Raw genomic sequence first — 23,241 nt, 5'->3', positions numbered from 1 at the left:
ATAACAAGCCTTACAGTATGAAGGAACGATAACTACGTACAAAGGAATCATACACACATGTCGCTCTTCTGAGATCATCTGAGTTTGTACTGTTCATAATGGATGCAGAGAAACAGCTGTCTTAGTTCTTTTGGCTACAAGGATGGACATACAGTGCTCTTCCAGCATGATGGAGTCTCTGTACATTTTAGTCGTCAGGCGACACATAATTTAAATCTTACGTTCTCCCAAACAATGTATCAATAGCAGTGGTTATGTGCATTGACTACCAAGGTCCCTAGATACTCCTGTCGATTTTTGTTTGAGAGTGGAGGAAAAGTGAAGTGAACAAAAACAAAGTAAACACAAGGAACGAATTGGTACCAGTAGCTCACTTTTTGAAAAGTGCTGCCCTCATAAAAGAACGACAAGACGACCATTTCACAAAGGGAATATTGGTACAATGGGATAATTCATCCAGGAAAATTCACCCAAGAATATTGGCCTAGGACTGTTCATACGAGGTGCGTCCATAAAGTAATTTTCTTACTCATCCCACAGCTAGCAAGCCATATTTTGCGCGAAGCGACTGTGTGTATGTGATAGAGTAATGTCCTAGAATGGCGCATGCACTAGTGGAACTTCCCGAGTGGTCTCAGTAGCTTCGTTGCATTGGTTGAAGATGGACGTTCCTATTCCAGCTCCCGCTGCCTGTGAAGTGCGATCAGTGATAAAGTTTTTGAATGCACAAGGCATAGCGCCGATTGAAATTGATCGTCAACTGTGCCAGATCTATGGGCCTAACGTCATGAGCAAGCAGATGGTGCGTTGCTCCACAAGGTCGTCTGTGATGATGGTTGGCCTCCACTGCGCTCCTCGTAATGCACATTTTGGCGTCCTGCTGAAAATTGTCTATAGCAGCAACGCACCATCTGCTTGCTCATAGACCTGGCACAGCTGACGATCAATTTCAATCAGCGCTATGCCCTGTGCATTCAAAAACTTTATCACTGACCGCACTTCACAGGCGGCAGGAGCTGGAATAGGAACGTCCATCTTCAACCAATGCAATGAAGCTACTGGGAGCACTCGGGAAGTTCCACTAGAACATGCGCCATGCCAGGACATTACTCTATCACGTACACGCAGTCGTTTCGCGCAACATATGGTTTGCTAGCTGTGGAGCGAGTGGGATAGTTACAAAATGGACGCGCCTCATACAATGAAATTTAAACCAACAAGGACATTCTTGTACAATATTCACCCAAATACCTCCATAACCATCTGTGGTAATATCCGATTTCGAAATGAGTAGACTAATATTCAGTAATTAGGGCTTCAGGTGCTTGCAATAATCCTAACAATGCTATCACTAGGCAAGCAGTAGTCGGTCTGATTTTAAGTCTAGCGTCTGTTCCCGTTGAGAATGTTGTAGACACCTTCCTTACTGTGCTGTACTTGATCCCGAGGCAAATAACCGAATTTTCGAAATAATTCTAAGACACATACCTCATTTTTCACGGAAGAGAAAGGCGGGCTGATGTCTAAGTTCAATATCCACCTGATTTGTGGATCATTTTCAAGCTACCGGATGTAACAAACCTTGCACAAATAATGCCACAGAAGCCTGGCAAAACAGATTCCTGACAATTATGTCTAAAAATCACCCATCAATGTGTAAGTTGATCCAGGAACTGCAGAAAGAAGAGTCTAATGTAGATAAAATGATTCAAGAGCTGGATGTTAGTCTGAGTATAACACAACGGAAGTATAATAATTTGAAAATGAGATTGCAGAACATAACCTTATGGTATGATGAATAAAAAGACCAAAAATGACTTTAATATTTATGGGCCTGTGGACACAACAGTCAGCGTAATAAGCTGATTGTACTAAATTAAATATCGCTGTAAACTTCATTTCCATACTGACACTACCGGTATCACTTTATGTCGTGAATAGAGACGAGAATTCCATGCAAATGCATATTTTTATAGGAACATAGGACATAGCTCAAACTTAGTACTTGTCCATTTCATTACTTTCCGATTCCAAATATGTGTACTTTCTCCGTGCATATTTGCATGTTTCGGCCTTTTTGGGGATATAAACATGCATAATGCATATTTAAGCAGTTTTTAGTGTAATCATGCTTATAATATACATTATATTCAGTTTAAATGCATGTTTTAATGGTTGTGAGTGGACATCTCAATTTCTCGATTTTATGTCCCTTATTTTAGCTTCAGGAATTAGAATTGAGAAGTAAAATAAAGGAAAAAAAAAAAACTAAATAACAGAAAAATGTTAAGATTTTCACAATAACATGTTAGAGGACCTTTCCTTGGACGGAAGTTCACTTTTGCAACACTTTACCGACGACCCTCTATAGAATGCATGTCATAATGGATTTATTACGTTGGATGTTTTGAGAATAGTACAGAGGAAATATAGATGGTTCAACGAAACTGCCGAAAAATAATTTAAGTCAAAAGCACCCTTTTTCAGAGACGTTGTAAATACTCTCTTTCTCCCTTTTCCAGTATTAGAAGCAATTTAAATTCTTCTGAAATTGGAATCATTTGCTAAACTGTCTTTGCAGTGTGTGAACCTCAAGTGGTTAATGAGTTTGTTTATTCTGTTTGCGTGTGTTAATATGGTTCTAATATGCCTCCAATTAAAGGTTGGAAAAGTGTACTCTTTGCACAGTGGATTAAAGAAAAGGATTTTATTAGATCATATGAGGATGTCATATTTTGAGATTGTTGCAGTAAAGATGTAGGCACTGCTATTCTGTTTCCGAATATTTTCTATGACATTTGTTCTTTGTAAAACATTATAAAACTTCTTTAAAATAAACTGGACAGGATCATAAACGCGAACCCAGACTACGGATTCTTTTTTTCTGTGAAGGTTATTTGTCGCGAAAATTTGAATGATACTGTCATAATAAGTTCAAGTTTGGACCCATAACTTCCTGCGATGTAGAGAGGTCATTCTCTGCCTACAAAAACATATTGACTGACAAGCGCAGGAACCTCACACAAACCAATTTAGAAATGTTGTTAGTTGTTAACAGTGCAAAAAAAAGTGAAATGAAATAAGAAATTTGGAACAAAAATGAAAGTGCATATTCTAATGTATTATTCGCTTGATCGTGCATCTTTCATAGTTTGATAGAGGATGGACGCATGCACATTTTGGGATTTTGTAGTACATGAAATTCTCGTCTCTAGTCATGATCGTCCATTCCTGAATAGGTAGGTATCTTGGATAAATTTTCTTTGGATCAATTTCTACAGATGTATTTTTGAGTGAGTGAATCGACTAAGGTTGAAATTACCTTGGGTGCAAGTTTCCTGTATGAACCAAGAACAACATTTACTGTTATCAACAGAGTAGAAAAGTATATTGAACTGTTGAAATGTACTGATACCATGTGGATATGGAATCACTAAGTCATTTGTCTTTCTTTCTTGCTATTTGCTTCCTATGAGTAACATTCAAACAGCTGTATCTCCACACGTGTTTATATGAACTTATTTACTGACAATAGTCCGTACTACCATCACAGTCTAGTATATACAGTCACGAAGCTCAATACGTAGGGAATATGCATCCATAGATAGCTGCTAACTACCAGGATCGCTACTATCGCCTCATCACAGACAATGCAAAATAGTACTGGCACAGTCCATTGTTCCTAGTACTCTCACAACTCAAGCTTTGTGACTGTAAATACTACTAGACTGTGCTACCACCCGCTAAAATATTTACTACTTCTCCTGAATCCTATGTATAAATTGTTGCAAAGAAACAATGAACAAATAACAAAAAATAGTTATATGTCTATTCTGAAATTCAGAAAATAAGAACTTTTAAGCAAAAACATAAGAAATCATTGTAACACCAAATAAAGTCAACTTACTAAGTGAGAGCAAAATGTTTTGCTGTGTTAGCACAGCCTCATATAAAATCCGTTGTTTTTGTAACTGAAAAGGGAAACAAAAGATCAAGAAAGTGTGATTAAGTATCAAAGTTACTGACTTAGTGAAAAGACTATAAGATAATGCTCATAAATCTAGAAAGAATTTATATTCTCCTTGATTTCGTCTTTGATCCTAGTAATTTCTTCGTTTTGTATAAGTAGGAGTATAAATTAAGTTATAAGGATAACAAGTGAAATGAGAATGTTAATCTACATAAAGTTGATTCTGACATTAATGCTAAAAGATATATTGGAGATATACTCACTGAATATTTTAGCAAAAAGCATTTATCTCAGTTCCGAAATATCTTATTTACAAGGTTTTCCTTGCTATGTGTTATTTCTCATACCGGTAACTTAGAACAGTGAAGTTCATACTTACAGATTGAATACTTTAATGGACAAAGTGGTACTGTATGAACCCTTAAGGGGTTAGGTACAGTTTACAGTAGTAAATTTTTTGGAAATATTAGACATTTTTTTCCTCCATTACTGTATCTTGTACAGCAATGAAAATTGGTATGTGTAAAACACTGTCCTTCTGTTATATGAAAAAAAATATTTTTACGATTTAAAAAAAAATTGTTGTTTTTTTTTTCAAAATTCACTTTCGTGTGCAGTGATGAAGTGTTTCCCTCATAACTCATACACTTGTTAACTTTTTCATGTTCTCTCTCTTTTATTTTATTGCTGAAACTCATGTTTACAATATCATGCTCCTTCAACTACATTCCTTAATAAATAATTTTTTTTATTTAGTGTTAGAAGAAAATACTGATATTTGACCATTTTTTAAAATGAATTTTTTTATCAGACAATCTATCAAGGGTAGAGGAGTGATTTTGCATCATATTGTACATAAGACATGCATAAATACGTACAAAAAATTTCATCACAGAATATTCGATAGTTTCTTAGTTATGTGAAAAACGCTTCATCACTGCACAGTGAACTGAATTAAAAAAAATGTAAATAATTTTTTTAATCGTAAAAATATTTTTTTCATATAGCAGAAGGACAGTGTTTTACACATACTAATTTTCATTATGTACAAGATACAGTAATGGAGGAAAAAAAAGTTGAATATTTCCAAAATTTTACTGCTGTAAGCTGTACCTAACCCCTTAAATAATTAAGAAAATATTATTTAAAACTGAAAGATACAATTTTTTTAATGGAACATAATACTTTTCAAAGGTGAAATTGAAAAAAAATTGAGTGAAAGACTGTAAATATTTAATATGTTTCACTGACAATGACATTTCCAGATATACTAACATGCATATGCTACATTGTAGTTTCTGTGGTCCATTTTTCACAGATTTTGCCCTAATGCTGGTCAATATTCCATCACAAGTATTCGATTAACAAAACGTTTAAAAAATACTGATAACGTATTTATTAATAACCAGGAAGTGAAACTTGTTGCCCGATGAAACAGGTTTGTCTACTTTGGTATCTTGAATCTAACACATATCAGACGATATTCAAACTTAATTTATTTTCCGAATACTGAAATGTTGTGGGTTGCATTGGTGCACTTCAGTGACATGAACATAGAATATTACAGAAATGGTAAGGGACATTTTTCCCTAATGAGTGCCCATTTAAATGTTCCACGTAAAAAAAGAAAATCTTCACAATGCAGAAGTAATGAAGAAATATGACAAGAAATACTCCAGTACTAAAAGAAAATGTTTTTACACAGAACTATGGAAAGCCATATAAGAATAGATAAAATGATAAAGTAACATACTGTTAAAACAGAGATATGAAGCAGCTATGACGACAGAAATGAATTACAGTAAAAATAGGGACACTATAACTTAACAATGGTCACAAAAAAGATAAAAAGAAACAAGGTCGCAGATAAAATGTACATGCAAATAGCTTAAGTAAAATTATTGAGCAGTATTCAAGGTCATGATAATAATAACACTTTCAGGCTTAAACAAGTTTCAGAATGAGGCATGTGAAATGCATGCAGTCCATAGGGTGCCATGTGGAAGAGAGACGATATGGATGTTTGGAAGGGATGTTTTGAGAGATCATCATAATCTATATACAGTACAACTTAATGGATGCATGTGTTCTCTTGTTTTTTTTATCATATCTTACACACCAGTACAGTCAATATAAGCTAACTCATACGTCCTGTAAGTCTGAAGCCTTTTTTTCACTCTTACAATAGGATACCTTGGTTTCCACCAACAGCAATGTCTACGTGATACGGGAAGAATAGTTAACTTAATGTAAGTACAAAACAGTGAAGATCACTTTTAACCTCTAATCTAAGCATAAGTAAGAATTTTTATTTTATATAACAGATATGGCTTTGATTTTAATTTTACAAAATGTTAATATTTGCTTTTAATTATTCTATCAGCCTATACGGTTAATGAATGTGTTACAAGTAGAATCACTTATAATTGTGGAAAATCTTAATCTTGTTTGTATTTAATGTTGCTTATAATATCAATACTTAATTTATAATATAATTAGTACCACAAAGATTACAATGCTGATCAACTGATTCCAGTATATTTTTACGATATTGTCATTGATTGATAAGATTTCATAAGTGCTTGTTCGGCATTAATTTATTTACGAAGTTTGGAGGTATTAAAATGTTGAATTTTTATAAATGTTTTGCAGAGCAATCATGTTTACAGAAAAGTCTAAATTTTGTAATCTGATCTCATGGGATAATCAGAAATTAAATCTGAATCATGTAAAAACTTTTGACATTTTAATTTTTTTTAACATTTTAATTTTAATTTAGTTTTTGTCTGAAAATTTTAAATTTATCAGACGATTTCCTGATATATTGACAGCATTCTTATTTTTGGTTGTTGTATTTTACTTTCCTTATTTGCCAGTGGGTCTGCAACCTATTTCTATACATTTCAAAATGTGCTGATATTCACTGCGAAACAATAATTTTATTTTTGGAATTTTGTACTAGTTTATGCACACTACATATCTATTTAATTTTTGCCACCTTTGGAGTCAGAATATATATTTACCTGCATAATACTGCTAATCTCTCACATGTCATTCCGAGGATGAATCAATGAATTACATCTAAAATGTATTTGAAGATCTTAAAAAAGAAATAAAATAAATAAAAATCACAGTTGATGGTGAAGAAGTTCCACCATTCAGAAAAAAGATAGTAGAATATTGAAGCTAAGTTTAAAATAGTTAAGTATATGTGTATATAAATTAGTAAATTTCATAGCCACAACTTGGAAAAGATTCTAGAACCAGGGGGTCACAAATAGGCGGATCTCAATCTGAATCTGAACCACAGATTCTATCTTCCCAAACTAGTTAAACAAGAGATAAAAATTAAACAAACATTCAATGGCGCAGGAGAAGTTGTCTTTTCTGAAATGAGAAACCCAGACGTCTACCTTTGTTTTCTTGGCATCTCTTTCAACACATAATGAAGTGAACAAGAAATTACAAGGAAAATGAAAACTTGTGACGGAACTAATATTAGAAACCAGAATTTTCTTCAACAAATTAGATTTTTTCAAGTGATTTCGGCAATAAACTGTTGCATTTTTAGAATCTGAAGGATTACATAAAAAATTACAACAAGAAGTTTTTCTTTGGAACCCAAAGGCCAGGAGCAGTGAAGCAGAAACTGTTTTGATTAGTAAGAAAGGCTCTCTACAGTTAGAGCTAATCGGAATACAAAAAGATGTGGATTTGAAAGAGACATTAAAAAAGTAGTCCTACCTTCCGCCATTACGTATGAACAGTTTAGGGTTAAATATGTATTTGCAAATAAATATCTTGAGCTTTAGAAGTTGGTGTTAATGTTATGGGTTCAATACAGGCCCACACTTATGAATCTGCATTTTTAAAAAATGAACTTAATAAAAAACAAATTCAGATCATAACTAATAAATGAACACTTCAAGACCTGATGAAAATAGCTTCCACTAATTTAGATCCAGATTTCAATCAAAATGTTATACCTAAAATGTATCACTTCTCACTCTGACAAAATGGGTGGTAGTTTTCTTTCTGTACTATATGTTGTCAGGTTTATACACAACAGTTAATAATTCTGTACGGTACTTTATTTTTTTCAATAATGCTGCTAAAATGTGTTTTGTGAAAATTTATTTAATTGAAGTTTAGCTTATTAATTATGCAGCATTATACGGAGTAGATTTGTAAGTATGTACTGTTTATTATTATTCATATCAATTCCTTTCAATAAGTTCGTATGTTTATAGCCTATACCGTACATCAGGCTTTGCCTTTATGTTTTGAAATGGACCTCGGTTAAAAGTAAATTAGTTGCTCCTGTTCTAGAATATTGTGTTCATATGAAATAATTCCATTGCCAAATGTTTATAAATTAGTAGTTTCAATTAATATTAACTTCTATAAAATTAAATTTTAATTTAAGTCATCAGAAACCTATGATATTAAAGAATTAAATTAACTGTACTACTATTAGTACCAGTAGCATTTACACACTGTAATATCAAATTAAAAATAAATATTAATACTAATATTAGTAGTGGAAAATACTTTCGAGATTTATACACACACATCTTGCTACAAGACAAGAAAGGTTAGATTCCCCATTATAAGAACATGAAGGTATAGTAACTTATTAATATGTTTAAATTTATTAGATTTCCAGTCTTTTCTATTCAGTCATAAAACCTAAGACAATTACACCTATAACTAATTTTATTCGCATTACATTGCATTCAAATGCTATACTTTTAGAATAAAAATGAAGAGAAAGTAACACTATTAGTTTTATATTCTGTATAATTTGTTTTCCCATATAAATAATAATAATAATAATAGTAGTAGTAGTAGTAGTAGTAGTAGTAGTAGTAGTAGTAGTAGTAGTAATAATAATAATAATAATAATAATAATAATAATAATAATAATAATAATGTTTCTCTCCTGGTATCTATCATGTTTTGCAGATGTGCATAGGATGTGGAATATAAATTCACTATTCTCAACACCTGTATTAAATTCTGAGAAGTAACATTCGGAAACTGGAAATACCAGTATTTATATTCACAACATGAAGAGTGGGTGCATAAATGATTCTCTAATACAATAGCATTTTGTGAAGTGCCTTTGTAAGCTAGGTACTTATAAAGTTGATTCTTATTACCAATGTAATGAATAATTATTTTAGGAAAGAGAGAATTCAATGTCTTATGTTAGAACATCTACAGATCGTAATTTCAAAGCTCTAAAGATGAGATGATCAGGCGGTATTAAACTTAAGATACATTCAGACTCACAAATTATTATGTATGTGAATAAATAAATTAATTTTGTATTTGATCCAGATAGTATGGGCGCAGAATCTCAAATTTTTATGATGAGGTATGTCAATAGCTAACATTAAAAATGCTTTTTCACATCTTCTTATATTAGTAAATTGAAATATTGAAGTTTCATTTAGTTGTAATCTTATGTACAGTAATATAAAATTCTGATTATCTGTATATTAGTTTACTGTCTTCGTAATTCTTTATCAACCAATAACGCAATTACTGGTGACAGAGCTATTATAGTGATATGTAAGTAAAGAGCTGGATGAAAACTGAAATGGGAAATTATTACATATTTTCTGTAAACTATTAAAGTACAGTTTTTCGATTAATTTTTAGTTTTACTGTAATTACTCATTTAGGGACCGGATTTTTATGTAATTACATTATATTTCTTTCAACCTAACCGTATATAAATAACAAATCTTTGCGAATCTTGTAATTATCATTAATATATTAAAATTTCATACTACATATTTTTAAATATTTACCCCACGTTACATATTATGGCTTGTTATTACATAAATCTACATATTTAGGGGTTTTATTCAATTTCATTCTCTTAAAAAAAAAAAAAAACTTCTGCTGGGGAAGTTTACAATTTGAAATACCGGTACACAGATTTAAAAAGCCTTTTTACCTACCCAAGAAAGGATATATTTCGGGACGAAACATAACGTCCTTAGTTCCATTACCGCCCACTGTAAATATGAGTGAAGAAAAGGCAACCTTTTTCATACAACTACCTTCTATTGTAAAAATCACTCAGAAAGTAGCGTTGGCTTCATGCGGTGGAGTGGGACAAGGACGACATGATTTGTTTCGAACTATAATTGTTCTGCACATGTCTTAAAAAGCCGTTCCCATGCAATTTGCAACCTTACCCATCCTCGGAAAACCCGTGTCAAGTCTGACATGAGCTGCAATAAAGTAGCTGACTTTTGAAAAGAAGCTGGAGTAAAGGAACAAACTGGAAAGATGTTGAAATATTAAAATAAATAGCTTTTCAGGTTATTGCTTGACCTCTTTACTTTAAATTTAGTAGACTATTACGGAAATAGGATTTTCCGAGCAATTAGAAAGTATGGTTCTCGGCTGAAAAAATCATACCCTTCTGAATGAGACAGGAATGTCACTTTTCACAGTTTGTAAATGCCTATAGTTTGAGGTATTAGTAGGTACTTTGTTTCTTACAGAGAGCAGCTAAAATGCATGTGTCCCACATCTCTCTTATTTTCTCCTAATCCAGTAAAGCGAAACAGTGCTTGCAGTACTGTTGTGTCATTCATTTCATTCAGTTCTCTAGTTTTAGTACTTACAGTATAAAGTGCAAGTGAGTTTATCTACTGCTTATAACTAACTAAAATGGCCCCTATATCTTCAACCCTAACGAAAAAAATAAAATCATGGATTGCAATGGACGAAGCTTTCACTACAGATGGAAAAATAGTAATGTGTCAAGTGACCGGTAAAAAAAGACGGGTGCTCTATGAAATCATAACTGGAGATCCTATACCTGCCAGATATTGATAGTAAATATTTTCATGATTTTACATATTTTGGTATATATTCAGCTTATTTTTCTTACATAAATATATACGTATTTCACACCCTGATATTACATAAAAATCCGGTCCCTACTCATTATTATCAAGATGAAAACTGCTCCTTGACGGACCAAATAAAACTATAGCAAATAAATATGCTCCTATATTACGAACGGTTTCATTTTACTGCTACAGAAGTCATAGACTATAATAGATAATAAGACACAGGAGGTGTCAGAAACAGCAAAGTTGTATTTCTGTGCTTATAAAAATAACAGTACATGATTAAATTATCATTTTTTCCAACATAAGCCATTTGTTCGTATCACTTTTCAATTTAAACTCAATCTGAAAACCTCCAAAATTACTTTTCATATGACATGGAATATTTATCTTAGTGCTTTTATCTTTTGTACTGTGATGTAATTATTATATCAAATGATATATATTTCAAGCCCATTGCGAAAAGTATATGTTTACCGGTAGGTAGCACTTGCTTCTTTTTATTACTCAGTTTTTTTTTTTTTTTTCATTTTGTGCCCATTCAGATATAATAAAACCAGCTATTGCATTCAAATATTATATAATATTCTAAATGATTCACTTAACTTTGCGACTTCTTATTTTTATCAATATACTCAATATTGTAAGAATGGAAAATGGAGAATATCCAAAGCCAAATACATTAGCAAACATCAGTATTTTAAATTCCTTTAAATGGGCATTTATTTATTTTTATAGGTGTGCAAGATGATACTCCATGAGCTTTTAACAATAAAGCATTTGAAATCGACCATACACGCTTTTAAAGGCAAAATTAAAATGGAGGAAAAATTGTATTACAACATTCGTTTCAGTTTTTCTGAATCATATTCCAGAGATGGTGTGTACAGTCTTAGAAAAAAGTTTTATTGCACAGATAATTTATAAGTCCCAGAAAGGTGGCACTGTATATGATCAAACATACAACGAAACAAAACTAATTTTATTATCTCAACTAATCGTTCACTTGTGAACCAGTCGCTTGTCATCTGATCATGCGCACTGCCTTTTTTTCTGGGACTTACAAAGTATGTTTGTAACAAAACTTTTCTCTAAACTTTACATAAATTGAAATTTCCGAAATGTATTTTTCATAGATTGTACCCTAATGCACGTGGACAATTCTGCCATAAATATTAAATGGATAAACAGAAATAAAATATTGGATATTTACAAACAAGATTAGTGTCATTCCTATAGTTTCAAGTCAAAAATAGTTTTTTTTTATTACCAATAGCGGGTACTTAACCGTTCATCATTCACTATATGAAGCCAGTTGTGCAGACCAATTTATTTATCAACAGAGTCATTACTCAGAGTGCGTATTAGGGTGTATCAAAACTTTTTTTTTGGAAATCAAAAGACGGCTAGGGCGCAAAAGTTGCCTTATAATGTAGTGAGACTACACAAAACATTTCGTGGATTTTAAACAACATCTCACCGAGTCTATTGAAGCCTAAAACTTCTTTGTTTTATACATTTTAAAAAATGTATGATAGTATTTAAAATGTGGATAAGTATGGTTGTCGAAGTAAAATACTTTTTCATTAATACTAGAAAAATACTTAACTAGTTTCATAAGAATGGTTGTAAGTAATTAGTCAAATTTTAGCACAAGAGCAGACGATACTAAGGGATATGCTACTAGAGCAGTCTTTACAGAAACTTAAAATAGACAAACAGTAGGGCCGAATACATATTCAGAGCCTATATGGAAGCAGCTACAGAACTGTGAGGAACGACCTATTTGAAAAATTTCAACAAATTGCTTCAGAAATTCAGGACATTGATGTGGAAGATTTGAGCAGTGAGGGAAGTGGAAAAAAAATCAGAGGTGATATGCTACCCCACGATTTTCCCCTGGCATACCCCGATTTAAAAAAGGCATACCCCCTCCCTTACAACATACACATACATGATGTATACAATAAATTGTTTTGTGCAGTCAGTAACAAGAATCTCTGAAGTTTACGCAACACATTAAATTTCTTAATAAAATAATTTCAAGTTACTTCAGTTGTTTACTAGATTATTTTGCAATATCCATTGAGACTTATCATTTAAAATAATGTTAAAGCTTCAAAGTTCCTTACTTAATTGTTAATAAAGGGTGCCACAACAAAGAATGACAGTCACTAAATTGGCAACAATGACCACGTGTCTAAATACACGTTGAATACAGTCTGTGGTTTAGATTTACGAAGCAAACAGATAGTACTCTTTGCTGTAAAGAAATATATAAACAAATTTTTATGGATCACATTTTTTCAGTGACGGTATGTCGTTTTTCACTAATGGTATGTTTTCTGGCCATAGAAACCAGTGGCGGTATTCCATACCCGCGCATACCGTCTCACTTCCTCACTGGATTTGAGTTCAGAAACATTTGTTGGAAATATGCCAGGTTGTAACGAGTGGATGTTGCACATCACAAACAGCCAATAAGAATCCAGGAACATTATCATATGTACATTGGCTAACAACTGCAAGTAGGATCCTTTACATTTCTACAGAAAACCCAACAGAAAATCTTAATATCCCAGCAACATATGTAATTCGTGTCTATGCACCAGTTTGGTTTTCAATTAAAACAAAACCAATCTGTAAGCATGGTGCTCGACATCTTTATATCACGATTTCTGGATGACAATTTGAAACCCATTGTCAACAAAGTGATTTCTAGAAATGCATTTTATCCTCATCCTGAACATCTCTTACTGGCGATGTTGACTGACGAGAGGCTACATGCTAGGGAAATGGCAGTTAGAAGAATATTAGACACTCATAGAAATGGAAGAGGTATTTCAGATTCCAATCGGCGATTTCTGGTGCCCAAATTTCAATTTTGATGCAGGTGACTATGCTAATATGATTTTCTGGGATTGTGAAATTACTGAGCCACCAGCATTACAAAGTGTTAGCAGCGAGGACATACAAAAGATTGCTGAAGGAACAGGGGCATTTTCATAAAACTCATTATCTAAATTTTTTCGATTATGAGGTTTTAACATATCCTTATATTTTTTAGTCAGACCATGACGCAACTTTTGCGCCCTCGCCGTTTTTGAATTTCGCAAAAAATTTTTTAACCCTTTTTCGATACACCCTAATGTGCATAGGAGGCTGGTCTATGTTGCACCTGCAATGACACAAGATAATAACGGAGATTTGTTGGGATGCCACAGGGGAACCAGAGCCCCTGGAGAAAAACCCTGCATTACCTGGACCATGGGTTTGCCCAACATAGGTTGTAAATCGGAGGTATCGAACTCAGGTCCACAGGACTATATTAAACCACTGTGGTGGCTTTGTGAAATATGGTTTAAGTACAAAACTAAGTAGCTGAATAGAATCGTGTAAATCAAGTATGAACCTAAAAAAATAATATTATGGACTACATTTAAAGCACTACTAAGTAAAACAGCAATAGTTGTGTTATGCTGATATCGGCAGAAGTGAGTGGTTCAGAAATAGACATGCTGCAAGTACAACATATCCTCGAATTTTAGTTGCACCTTGAAAACTTATGTTTTATTTAAAAATTGCACCCTTCAATATTAAATAATATTTCCTTGGTTACCTTAAGGGGTTAGGTACAGCTTACAGCAGTAAAATTTTAGGAAATATTCAACACTTTTTTCCTCCATTACAGCCACCGGCGTAGCTCACTCGGCTAAGGTGCTTGCCCGCCGATCCGGAGTTGCGTTTGGGCGCGGGTTCGATTCCCGCTTGGGCTGATTACCTGGTTGGGTTTTTTTCGAGGTTTTCCCCACCCATAAGGTAAATGTCAGGTAATCTATGGCGAATCCTCGGCCTCATCTCGCTATCACCAATCCCATCGACGCTAAATAACCTCGTAGTTGATACAGCGTCGTTAAATAACCAAGTAAAATTTAAAAAAAAAATTCCTCCATTACTGTATCTTGTAAAATAATGAAAATTGGTATGTGTAGAACACTGTTTTTCTGCTATATGAAAAAAAAAATATTTTTTAAGATTAAAAAAAATTATATATATATATATATATATATATATGTATATATATATATATATATATATATTTTTTTTTTTCAAAATTCAAAACGGTGGCAGTTCACTGTGCAGTGATGAAGCTTTTCCCTCATAACTCATAAACTTGTTAACTTTTTCATGTTCTCTCTCTTTTATTTTATTGCTGAAATTCATGTTTACAATATCATGCTCTTTCAATTATATTCCTTAATAAATAATATTTTTTTTTTATTTTGTGTTAGAAGAAAACATTGATATTTGACCATTTTTTTAAATTGATTTTTTATCAGACAATCTGTCAAAGGTAGAGAAGTGATTTTGCATCATATTGTAGATATGACATGCAGAAATATACATAAAACATTTCATCACAGAATGTTGGATAGTTTTTGAGTCATGAGGGAAACACTTCATCACTGCACAGTGAATTTCCACCATTTTGAATTTTGAAAAAAAAAATATATATATATATATATATATAAATAATTTTTTTAAATAGTAAACATATTTTTATCACATAGCAGGACAGTGTTTTACACATACTTATTTTCATTATTGTACAAGATACAGCAATGGAAGGAAAAAATGTTGAATATTTCCAAAATTTTACTGCTGTAAGCTGTACCGGTACCTAACCCCTTAAGGGGTTCATAAGATGCCACTTGCATTCAACTCAAATGCTGAAAGATTTATACAAATAGTGCCTTACAGTGCTTATTCTTATGGCAAAAATAAGAGTCACAAAATACTATGAGCCACTCTGTATTTATACAGGAGTATAATTCAAATTCAAATTATCCAAAGGTTAACCTTCCAGAATACTATCACTTTAGATAACACTAAAAGGAATAAACAAATCATATGCCACTAACCATCCGAGTAGTACTTATTCTTTTTCATAACAGAAAATATAAAAATACTTCAGTATGTAGCTTTCAAGTAAAGATGACACCTTTAAACAAAGACATTTGTATTCCATTACAAAAAAAAGTACAATATATATTATCAAACTCGTCACATTTATTATACGAACCCTTCAGCAGAAGAGTACGTTTTACAACACACCTCACCTTTACTCCTCCTATTATTGCAATATTGCAGTCTTCACTACATCAAATCACAAACTCTTTCAAAATACAATTATAACTTTTGTTTTTGAATATTTTCCGTCTCTTCAAAACACTTAATGACCTTAGAATATGTGTCTACTTCAGGAAAGTGTGAACTGAAGGAAGATACTAGTCAAGGAAAAATTATAAACCTGTTCTGATTATGTAAGGAAGATTGTTTGTAAACAAAATATTTACTAAGTTCATCATAAGAAAAGCAACAGTTCGTCTTCGTGTAATGTAGTATAAACACAAAGTACTGTATTAATTTAAACTATACAAGTTTTAATTCATGCAAACAATTGATTATATAAGCATATAACTGAATTGTATAAACATATGCAGATATTTAAAAACTACACATAAAACATTTTCAGAAGTGAAAAGTTATTCAAAAGAAGACAATCTATTCAAGTCCTCTTGAAACATAATACACATGCCTTTGTACACAAAATCAAGAGAACAGATAACAAATCTCAGTAATAATTTTGAAAAAGGAAATGAAAACAAAATATTTATTTTTTGTTTAATTTGTTGATTAAAAAGTTATACAACACCTTCATTATTGTGTAAACTATTAGAATTGACAATAATTTTCTTAAAACTTGTATTTTAAAATAAATTTATAACACAAAGAATTCTCATTTAACACCGAAAAGAGCCATACATAACAATATATGTTAAAAAACTATATGTACCACTGTGCTTAAAATTCTTATTGCCAACAGCTACTTCATCTGTACTCACTGACTTCACATTTCTTGATCCCTCATTGCCTTCAGAGGTATGATTCTGAATGCTTTCCTTATTCCCTCAGTCTTTCTGGGAACTGTAAAGCAGCAATTAGAATTATACCACTGAATTATACACTAAGAAACAGACCATACTAATACCCTATCTATATAGTGTTTCTATATAATTCTCTTTGGAAAAGTTATTCTGTCTTTGAGTATCTACAGACCAAAATAAATCGCTGTTATACAAAACTACTACAACCCAATAAACTGACTAAATCCATTGCAAAAACCACATGTGATGAATACTTTATTATATAAACAGTGTGGCAGTGAATCTGAAAAAATATTACAATAAAATATTTATATAGTACAGTACCTATGTTAAAGACCACATACATCCATATGAATATTCATATATTAAGTGTTGTTTCCATACCTAAAGTTGTGAAGTATATGTATTTTTATCTTGGTTTTTGAGCATCAGTTGCATCTAGTTGTTATTAAGATAATTTCGCAAACTATTACATACGAACGTTAAAAAAGGTGCAACTGAAAAGGAACACATGGAAGTGGACAATACTGTGGAATGACCATTCATTCAATCACAAAAAGAGATATATAATGCTTTTATGTATTATACTTAGAATTTTTAACGTCATTGCACCGGGAGCATAAAAACCAAGATAACTCAGGAGACTGATTGTTGAAGCATCTACCAATTTAAAAGAATATACTTAGTTTCTTTACGTTTTTATATACTGTACTGAAAAATTTACACGAAAGAAAATCAAATCGACTAAATTTGGAATAAACAAAAATTAAACGTGGAAATATCATACAATGGCTTCATCTTTCTTAGTGTGACAGCAATTACTATCTTGTACTGCAACATTATGAAAAAACAAGAAATCGATTTAAACTTGAAGACAACTGAATCAATAATTCCTATATAATACATAAATGCCATACTTATTTCTCATGTATTTTCATAATAAAAAAGTAAAACTTTAGAGAGTTCAGCTTTAAAAGTAATACAATCTCATAAAATTACAAACGCTGACAATTTTTATGCTTGTAGCACACTCTAGTAATGATAATGGTCTGACAAATATGTCACAATTCCAGCAAACAGAATTCAAAGGATATTCATTCACTTATTTGAGATCAAGTATGTGTTTTGGCACGATGAACACATATAAGCCTTTGCTCTTATTATAAGTTAAAACTACTGTATTAGGTATTTCACATTTTCATATTTATTGTGAAGTTGGATGAGCACATACAAGGAAAAAAAGTATGTACCGGTATATATAATCGTGATTATTTCTGATGTTTTTTTATAGTCATTCAAAACATCAGGAATAAATATTACCGTTATAATGAACTAGATAACATTATTGTCTAATGTGTATATATAAGTTATATCATAATGTAAAAATTACATCCACAGTGATTTTGATTAATGCCATCAATTGTTCTTTATTAAATAATGTGTACAATTCTCGCATTGAAAGAAATACTATAAGCATTCACTTAAAAGCAAGAAAAGCTACTTAGATAGCTGCAGCTACTAATCAAATATCTTGAAGTTAAATCAAATATTATTCAAAGACTTGTAAACATTCTTGATCTCAGAATTAGATGGAAGTGAATGGTCTCTGTCAGTTGACATATAATATTTATAAATAAGTGAAATTAATTTCAGCATATTCTAATCTAAGGAAATATGAGTAATTAAGTTGAAAAACAAATAACGAAACATTACAATTTTGAAAGACATGCTGTGTTGTCTGATTAATGAGTTACTTATTTCATCATAACAAGGAGGAACTTGTAGGTTACAAAGTACGCAAAAGATAATTTTGGCTTCATAGAAAATATGAGTGTTCAGAGGTAAAAGAATTTTAGTCAGATGTTGGTATTTAACTAACAATTAAATCAGGAACCTTTCACCAAATATATAACCAGTAATAATAATAATCTATACAGGTTGACACCTGTATGAGTTGTGGAAGACTATTAGCAGTCAGTAAAGGACAGTCAATAAACAGGGTGCAAGAAAGATAAGAAGTGTTGTTTTAAATCTGCCATGAAACAGGTATACTTTTTGGGACTTCCTGAGTCAGTGGATTTAAATATGAATATTGTGACTCAGAATTTCATGGTTTATGAATTTAAAAAAAACCTTCATTATGCGGCAAATCACATAGGAAGATGTATCTCAGTTCATTTATTGAGAAATATCGAATTACATGCGTAAATTTTTTTAAAGGCTTTATGTAGGTAATAGGTAAATTTATATAGTGAGATGAAAATGCGTTGATTGTAGTGCTGTTCTCAATGATACAGTTAACAGTATACACTTACCACCGGAAATGGACAGACATTTCATATTAGCATTGTATCTTCTCGTAACTATAAAGAGTACAAACAAGACTATTTTGTTATGTATTACCTAGATGCGCCTTTCAAGTAACAATGTGATGTTATGATAATGGCAGAATAGCTTCTGTTTTCCTAGTTTCAAATACTGCAATACATACTATGAACTTGCATCAGGATTTCAACCGAGACTGAATGAAATCAAATAAATTATATACAATTATTTAATAAAAATAGTTTCAGCCATAACATACCATAACTACAATTAAGTACTAAAGATAAAATTTGAAATGTTGCTTTATTTACATACGAGTAATTCCGATAAATTAAATTTTGTAGGTGATTAAATAGATTTACCTTCTGAAGTAAAATAAATGAATATCTTCTTCACAAACAGCACTCTACTACTTCAGTTTTATACACTATCCGTGTAAAATGCACAAGTTATGGATAAAAACTTAAGAATGCATAAAAACTGGAATTAAAAACAGTGTTGTACATAATTTGCAGATTGGAAGAGGAATAAAGGAGCATAAAGAACATAATTTTTTTTTGTCCTACAATAGGTAGAATTTACGTTTTAAGTAATCTTTGTTGCAATTTTATATAATGCCTATTGTGAAAACATTTTTTATATATTTAATTTTTTACCATTTATTAAACATTATTTTTTATTTTTTGTATGTCAGTGCAAAATCGATCGTTTATGTCAAACTAAGCATTATGGTCTTACAAGTTCAGCAGGCCAAGCCATAATTTCTTTTCTTCCATTTTGAGTTCTCATTCTGTGAATAATGGGTCGCTTAACGAACAAAGACAAGATTTTCATTAAACATTTGCACCAATATGATAATTTATCTGCCTGTAAAATTGTAAGGAACTACACTCAGTGAGAATGGTCTGTTTTTGCAAGTGTACAACGATTTATTAGCAAGATACGGATATGATATCCCTCCTGAGAGATTATTGTGTGAAAGATCGCATTTCTCAGATTCTCTGATGGTTTCTGCTGAAGTTTCAAATGAGATCTTAATCCTATGGACTATTTTGTACAGAGTCAACTACAAAAATCAGTTTATTACAAAACAAGAATTTGTAATATTGAACATTTAAGACAACACCTTCTTGAATTTTGGGATCATCTTGATCAAAGACAGATATCTAGTGCAATTGGACAATGGAGAAGACGCCTACAAATGGTTGTGCTGGCAAATGGCGGTTACATAGAGCATCATTTTTAATTTTATTTGAAAGATCATTAATTATTATTAATTTCATCAACATTCAGTTTCAGTAATAAATTGTCTTCAAAAATCACATTTTTCGCATCATTGTGTATTGACCTCCATAAGATTTTAATTGAGCCTCAAAAAACATAATAAAAAGTCCTGCTCATCTTTAAAGTCTACTCTTTCCAACAGTGTATTCATTATATTAAAATTAATTAATTTCTACTTTTGTGCCTTTTTTATACAGTGAAGTGTATCTGATGAATTGCATATTTTAGTTATTTGTTTTCAGCACTCATATGTGTGGAATTCAATTCTCAATTGACTGTCTCTTTAGAATGACCAAATACTTCCAAATATTTCTCATTTTCTATTACAGTGATATATAAAATGAGGATATCATGTCGGAATATCAGAGCCAATCTATTTATTCAAACTATAGTTCAGTTACCAGTACTTAAATTAGGTTTCTTGTTTGTATAGTGAAATTGGTTTGCTCACAGTTGACTTTGCATTAATTTCATGGTTAGGCATTCAAATTCTGTATCTATTACTTATCAACATAATGTTACGAGCCGTCACAAATGGAGACCCAGTGGTGTGGTAATGGTATATAATGAGAACATATACTTTCAATTCAAAAGGATAAAAAAAAGGCCTGAAAATAGATAAGGGAATACCAGGCAGAATGGAACTTATTAATTTTTTTCTGTAAAGTGGTGTACTCTAGGTCAACTTTCAAGAACTACTTGCTTAGCAGCAAGAAGGACGGGACTGTTTGGAGATAGTAGATTCAATGTGTAAGGCATTATAGTTTGTTTTTCCTGTCTCAGTTGCAATTTACATGAATACTATTTAACAAGGTATGTAAAATTAATTAATTTACTGCGTTTCTTCTTTATATGTTTTAAAACACAGACTGTTTGCGAGATTTTAATGTATTTAAAGTTGTGTATTTCTTAATGAATTTTGGGGCTGTTAAAATGAACCTAAGCTCAAAGAGTGCAGGCAGAATAAAACAGGTTGGAATGAACTAGTATTTTGTTTTATCCCAGCTTCAGTTTCCATTATTTTCTATGTCCATATTTCCCCTAACATTTTCATATATGCGTAATTCAACAAGAGTTTACGCCAAATCCAGATCAATAATGGTGCTTATTTATATTGTTTCACACTCTAAGAAAAGTAGGGGAGATCTATTGAAGACTGAAAAACACTGTGTGTGAACCCTGGTGGTTTAATGAAGAAAATAATATACACACAATTATATGAATGATATTAAGTTATCCTTGCTACCAGTGGTAATTTCTTAATGTTCACAGGTGACTGAAAGTATGAACGTTAAGACCAATTGTCAAGAGTGGTCTGAAGAAGACCTGGAACAGGCAGTGGCGGCTGTTGTAAAGAAGAAAATGGAGCTTAGAAAAGCTACTGCTCAATCTAACGTTCCAAAAAAACTCTGTAGAGAGCAGTACAAAACAAACTTAAATGATTGCTTCTGAACTGATAAGTCCAGGGGAAAATTTCAACCTATGTTCTCGAAAGACCAAGAAATAGAATTAATTAATTATTTCAAGAATATGGAAGGGTGAAATTGTAGAGCTCTTGCTTTCTAATTGGCAAAAAAATTGCTGCCTTTACAGTTCCCAGAAATTAGAATGACTCATAAGAAAAAGAATTTATCTTGCCTGTGATCAGAACAGAACTGAATGGTAAATTGTAATGCTTGATTCCAATTCTTAGTTACTCTCACTCTCACTGAAATTGATAAATCCAATCTTTCGTAGTATGTTTATTAAATGTGCAATTGAATTTCTATGGGCATCACTACACACTGCATTGCTGTTATAAAATTATTTGCATAGGTACAACATAGTTACATTGTATTAATAAAGTTATGACATAATCTACAACATATTAAGTTCTTACAAGTTGATATGTTTGAATATGCCAATTCTTGTTTGTAAAATTTCATTACGAATGTACAAACGTGCCACTTAAACATGTACCTGTAAGGCCCTGATAACTCTTTACAATGAGAATGACTGATCAAGTGATCATACAATGAGGCTGGAGTCATAATATTTGCTGTTTTAGGTATGTCTCCCGCTCCAACTTAGCGAAATCGAATCGAACAGAATTTCTCTTCACAATGTATTTAAATGGAAGCTAGCAGAAAGCGGCGTGGCATGACGAATCACATCGAACAGAACAGAATTCAGGAGCTAGAAGATTTATTCCACTGCTGGATCGCAAATTCTCGTGAAGCCTTCGTGAAAAAACAAATTAACCACATCCATCCTTGACGGCTTAATTTGTTTACTATTGAAAGTTATTGCTGAAATAATACATATGAAAAAATCACAATTTAATATAAATGAAGAGAATTTAACCCATATCTGCCTAGTGTTGCGTTTTCGCAATATTCTGCATTAGCAATTTTTCTGCAAAATAGAAAGGAATGAATTACAAAATTAACTTTTATTTCATTGTTGTGTATACTAGAAGAATCAAAGGAGCCTGCAGCACAATAATTAACTTCCATTTCAGTTTCATGTGGCGGTGCGAAAATTATGAAAATATTCAACAAGAAAAAGTTATGGGCATAAATGGGTTAATAAATGTTGTACAGAATTATCCTCTTTTGTAAGACAGAACACAAAAAAAATTGTTTGGTTCGATTCCACTAGATGTGAGAGGCAGCAGACTTTTTGTTTCTTTTCGATTCGGTTCAACTCCACTAAGTGGGAGCAGGTCTTAACATTTTTTCAACTTTATTATAATAAAATTAGGAAAGCCGAAAAGAGTAGAATTAAGTAAACTATAAATTTAAACCACTGCCTTAGCAAAAGGGCAGTCTTCTTAAATAAAGCGGAATATCTTGGA

General features: G+C 31.9%; 1 long non-coding RNA gene across 1 annotated transcript in view; it reads left to right on the top strand.

The window, feature by feature from the left end:
• LOC138701399 (uncharacterized) overlaps positions 1-22,617 on the top strand; it is a 35,278-nt gene extending 12,661 nt beyond the window's left edge. The window contains exons 2-3 of the long non-coding RNA XR_011332540.1: positions 6,159-6,219; positions 21,678-22,617. This is a non-coding gene — a long non-coding RNA (uncharacterized lncRNA). The remainder of the gene's footprint in view (positions 1-6,158; positions 6,220-21,677) is intronic.
• The last annotated feature ends 624 nt before the right edge of the window (positions 22,618-23,241 follow it).

The sequence above is a fragment of the Periplaneta americana genome, chromosome 6 (assembly GCF_040183065.1).
Source record: "Periplaneta americana isolate PAMFEO1 chromosome 6, P.americana_PAMFEO1_priV1, whole genome shotgun sequence".
In the NCBI taxonomy this organism is placed as follows: domain Eukaryota; kingdom Metazoa; phylum Arthropoda; class Insecta; order Blattodea; family Blattidae; genus Periplaneta; species Periplaneta americana.
Note: the sequence above shows the minus strand (reverse complement) of the source record. Positions and strands in the feature narration are given on the sequence as shown.